This window comes from Cebus imitator, unplaced genomic scaffold, assembly GCF_001604975.1.
Source record: "Cebus imitator isolate Cc_AM_T3 unplaced genomic scaffold, Cebus_imitator-1.0 Scaffold539, whole genome shotgun sequence".
Taxonomy (NCBI): Eukaryota; Metazoa; Chordata; class Mammalia; order Primates; family Cebidae; genus Cebus; species Cebus imitator.
This window is the reverse complement of record NW_016107854.1, coordinates 6,803-12,723: the sequence shown is the minus strand read 5'-3', so window position 1 is coordinate 12,723 and position 5,921 is coordinate 6,803.

Sequence of the window (5,921 nt, the reverse complement as noted above, 5' to 3'; positions counted from 1 at the left end):
AAAAAAAAAAAAAAAAAAAGAAAACATTAGGGGAGTATCTCCAGGATATTGGTCGGGGCAAAATTTCTTAAGCAACACCCCATAAAACAGGCAACAAAAGCAAAAAATGGACAAATGGGATTGCATCAAGTTAAAAGGCATCTGCACAGCAAAGGACACAATCAACAAAGTGAAGAGAAACCCACAGAATGGGATAAAATATTTGCAAAGTACCCATCTGACAAAGGATTAACAACCAGAATATATAAGAAGCTCAAGCAATCGTATAGGAAAAAAATTAACAATCCAATCAATAAATGGGCAAACACTTTGAATAGACATTTCTCAAAAGAATATATACAAATGTCCGACCGGCATATGAAAAGGTACTTAACATCATTGATCATCAGAGAATTGCGAATCAAAACTACAAAAGATATCTCACCCCAATTAAAATGACTTATAACTAAAAGACAGGCAATGACATGCTGGTGAGGATACGGAGCAAAGGAAACCCTTGTACACTGTTGATGGGAATGTAAATTCATACAACCACTATTGAGAACAGTTTAGAGGTTCCTTCAAAAGCTCAAACAGAGCTACCGTATAATCCAGCAATGCCACTTCTGGGTATATACCCTAAAGTGAGGCAATCAGTATATTGAAGAGATATCTTCACTTCTATGCTTGTTGCAGCACTGTTTAAAATAGCTAAGATTTGAAAGCAATCTGTGTGTCCATCAACAGACAAATGCATTAAAAATGTGGTACATATACACAGTGAAGTACTATTAAGGCATAAAATGAATGAGATTTAGTCATTTACAGCATCATGTATAGAACTAGAGATCATTATGTTAAGTGAAATAAGCCAGGCACAGAAAGACAAACAACACAGATTCTCACTTATTTGTGGGATCTAAAAATCAAAGCAATTGACCTCATGGACACACAGAGTAGACGGATAGTTACCAGGGGGTAAGACGGGGTAGTGGAAAAGTGGTGGTTAGGAGGATGGTTAATAGGTACAAAAAATAGTTTAAAAGAATGAATGATACCTACTATTTGATAGCACAACAGAGTGATTATAGTCAATCATAATTGTATATTTTAAAATCACTTAAAGGGCATAATTGGATTGTTTGTAACTCAAAGGAAATATGCATGAGGAGATGGATACCCTGTTCTCCTTGATGTGTTTATTTCACATTGCATGCCTATATCAAAACATTTCATGTACCCCATACTATGTGTGTACATAAATTAAAATTTAAAAAAGCAAATAATGATCCCATGATGGCAATAATAATGATGATGAAACAACATATTTATTAAATGCCATCAGGTCTTATAGTAATTATTTTATTTATCACTCTTTTATATCTTGACTATATAGTTACATATTTTGTAGGTGAAAATTCTGAGGAACAAATGTGCTAAGTAATTTTCCTTAAGTCAGACATCCAGAAAATATATATAAATCCTGATATGTTTTATTTTTCCTTAGGATTTCAAATTAAATGGTTCAGCCTCAAATATAGCCACAGGTAATACAGATGAAAGAAAAGTGTTATTCGTGCTTGGAAAATATACATATTTCAAATTTTTCTGTGCTTTGAAATTTGACATGTCTAATTTCCTACCCAGTTCATTTTAAGGAATTATATCATTAAGTTTGTACTTAACTGGTTCCAAGGTCATCAAACAAGATAATATCAACATTGGTGACAGCACTCTGATTTCCTTCTATTTAGTTTAGTCTTTGGCAAAACAGTGACAAAAAAAAAAAGTCTGCACGGCTTCATGCATCAGTTAACTAAATATTATCCACCCTCTACTGTAATCTAGCAACCACAGATGTCAGCAATGTATAGACTTATAAATTTATCATCCTTGAGATTGTGGGTCCCCAGTTACTTGAGAAATACCATGTAAAAAAGCAATGATAGCACAATGTGACAAGGAGGAACAATATAACTTTACCTGATGAAATGAAGTTACGGTTATTAAAAGGATGTTTAGGAGGATATGATGTTGTTGAGCTGGAAAGTAAAGGATACATATGTCCCAGGCATACCTGGTAAGTACGAGATTGCAGAGAAAGGAAACAATATGTAACAAAGGATGGTTACATGAAACAGCCTGGTGTTAATGAATCAAACATATATGAAACAACTCTGATGCCAAAACACTTATAGGACATGTAAAGAGAGAGGAATATGTTTGAATTCATTTTTTTGCTGTTGTTTCTTTATTTCTTGTTGAGATAAGATTCATGTAACATAAACTTAATGATTTTAATTTTATTATTGCTATTTTTTAAGAATCTCAACTAAATTAACTATTTTAAGATGAACAAATCAGTGGCGTTTAGTACATTCTCATTATTGTGCAACTACCACCTGTCTCTAGCTCTAAAACCTGTCCATCACACTCCAAAAGAAAACCTTGAACCCAATAAGCAGTTATTCCCCATTCCACACTCTCCCTAGAGCCTGGTGCCCACCAAACTGCTTTCTATTTCTATGGATTAGCTTTTTTGGACATTTTATATAAATGGAATAAAACAGTATGTGACTTTTTTGTGTTTCATTCTTTTTACTTAGCATAAAGTTTTCAAGGTTAATCCACATTTTAGCGTGTATCAGTACTTCATATTTTACGGCTGAATAATATTCCATTGTGCACCTATACCACAATTTGTTTATCCACTGATGAACATTAATGTGTACATTGTATACAAGTGTGAGTTTTAGTACCAGTTTTCCATACTTTTGGATATATACCTAGGAGTGAAACTTCCAGCTCATTCTGTGTTTTACTTTTCAGGAAACACTAAATTGTTTTTCACAGCAGCTGAATCATTTATACTTGCAGATTCATAGTGACCAAATAAAAAACTTTTTAAAAGTGTCATAGAGAAATTATTTTTTTCTCTTATTAAAAAGTACAGATGTAAATTGGGGATTACAGGACATTTCTCTGTTTTAGTAAGCCTAACTTCTTCTACTTCAAAGGTCAACAAACTACAGGTATTGTGCACAGCTGCCTGTATGTGTACATTAAGTTTTATAGACCCACAGCTATTCCCATTCATTTACTTACTTTTTATGGCAGTTTAAGCACAACATAGTAGCATTGAGTAGTTGGCATGAAGACAGTATGGCCTGCAAAGCCAAAAATATTTACTGTCTGGCCTTTTAGAGAAAATGTTTGTTAAATTCTAAATTTATTTTTCTGACCTGACATCCATAGCTTGGGCTTTCTACTCATAGTCCTAGATGGCTATTTAAACTCTAGTCATCATATTCTCAATCCAATCATCAGCAAGAAAGAAGAGCAAAAGAAGATCATACCACTGTCTTTAGAAACACACTTCCCTGCAGAATCTCAATCACTTTCCATTCTCCTAAATTAGTCCCATAGCCATAACTAGCCGCAAAAGACTCAGGGAAATGTAGTCTTTATTCCAGGTGGCTAGGAAGTCATCTAAAAATTGGATTCAAGAGCTCTGGTACAGAGACAGTATCCACCAGAGGAACTGGCATATCCCCTAGATTTAGCCACAGTTTCCCTGAAAATTGTAGAATCTGGGCAGGCAGGTGGAGGGGAAGAGCTCTCCAAGACAAAGTAAAGAATCTAATAACAAATTAAGGCCCTTGTTACCCACTCTGATCATCTCACAACAATTAGAAATAGATAGATCAGTAATAAATCTATGTCTTCCTTGATAAACTGAGTGATTTCTGAGTTCACTAGGCCTCATTTTCTGGTTAATTTAAAAGTCTGCTTAAAGCTTTACCTATCATAATTGAGATCAATGTAGCATCATTTCTAGTTCTAATTGGATTTTCAAGGTTTTGCAGATGGAAAGGGATTGAAATTCAGGGAAGATATCAATGCTGAGTTTTGTAGGGTTGGAATAACCAATAGATACATTTTTTTTTTCTGAAAGGGAAAGTCTAAATGTTTCTACATCAGCTTAGGGATAAATACCCATAAAAGAAATAAGAATGAGCAAATTTTGTGCAAAGCAGCATTAACTTTAACATATATTTCAGTGGGGCAAAGGTCCAGTAGTGTCAGAGTAGAATGTATTTATACTTCTATAAGGCAGTAAATAAATAGAACAGTCATGGAATTTCTTTCACTTAGTTGTTTGAATTTACCTAAAAATAGAAATAGTAATAAAATGTGGCTATTCTATAAATTTTCAAAAGTCCAGGTACAGTCCAGGTATACAAAAATAGGGGAAAATTAATTAGATATGCAATGCTACGAGTTCATAACATATTCACAGAAGAATAGTGGAAAAATGTTGATTTTCCACTCAGAGCCTTGTTGATTTATTCACACCAGATCATTCTATTTTGAAATTGTGCTTGTTTTCAAGCAGCATGAATAGAAACTTTTGTATGACTGGCAAACTGCAGTGTTTTTTCTCTTTGCCTTATAGTTTTTAATTTATGTAATATACATATCACTCTTCTTAGTATATAGTCCTATAAGTTTTGATCAATTCACAGAAATGTGCATCCACCAGCACAATCTAGATACAGAACTATTCTATCACCCTTCCTCAAAATTACCTTGTGTTGCTCCTTTGTGGCCAGTCTTTCTCCCCACAGTATATAGCCTCTGAGTCTGTCTTATTACAATTAGAATAATGCATAAGATTCACCCAGGTTGCTTGCGTGTGTTAACAGTTTCTTCCTTTTACTGTTGAGTAGTATTTCTTTGTAATGCCATATCATGATTTGTTTACCCATCACCATTTGAAGGGCATTTGGATTGTTCCAATTTTTATCAATTATGTACAGAGATCTTATAAACACTCACAGGAAGTTTTTATGTAAACATGAGGCTTATTTCTTCCGGATCAATAGTTAGGATTAATTATTCAACCATATTGTAATTCATAGAAAACTACCAAATAGTCATAGTGGCTGTGCCATTTTGCTTTCTCACTAGCAATGTATCCAAGTTTCCGGTGCTTCACTTACCCTTCAGTTATTTATACTGTCTCCCTTCCCTTCCTCCCCTGCCCAGTCTTATATTTTTGTACATTTTTAAATTGTTTATTTTGGTTTTATTTTTGAGTTTTAGTAGTGCTACTTTATCCTAATAGTATCTTTCAGAGAGTAAATGTTTTCACTCCTGATGAATTTTGATGTATCATTTTTTAATGGATTGTGCCACTGATGTTCTAAGAACTCATTAGCTGCTCAACATTATGAATATTTTCTCCAGTTTTTCTGAATGATTTTCTAATTTTATTTCATTTTATACCTAGGTATATAACTGACTAAATATTTTTCAATTTTATGTGATATAAAGTACAGGTCAAAGTTCATTTTTTTGCATGTGGATGTTCAATCATTTCATCATCATTTATTTAATAAAATTTTTTGTTCTCCATTGACTTGCAATTAACCTTAAAAAATTAACTAGCCAGCCATGTTTTGGGTTGTTTATTTCAGAATTCTCTATTCTGTTCAACTGATTGTTGTGTCTTCCTTTTGATCTATTACCATACTTTTTTGATTATTGCAGTTTTATGGTGAATACTAAAGGCATTGTGCAAGTCCTACAGCTTTATTTTTATTTCAAAATGTTATAGCTATTTTAACTTCTTTGCCTTTATATATAAATGTTATAATCTGCTTCTCAAAATCTTGAAAACATCCTTCTGGGATTTTGACAGGGAATGTCTTGAATTTATGTATAACTTGTGGGAATTAATGTTTAACAGTATTGAGTCTTCCTACCCATAACAATAGTATATATTATGTTGCCACTTATTTATATTTCTTTTTTGTTTTTTGATTTGAGAGGATCATTGCTTAGAATCGATTCAGCATGAGTCTTTGTTCTTGTTTACCTAGTAATAATCTGCATTCTTTCTTTTCTTATTGTATTTTGTTTTCCATTACACTTGCATG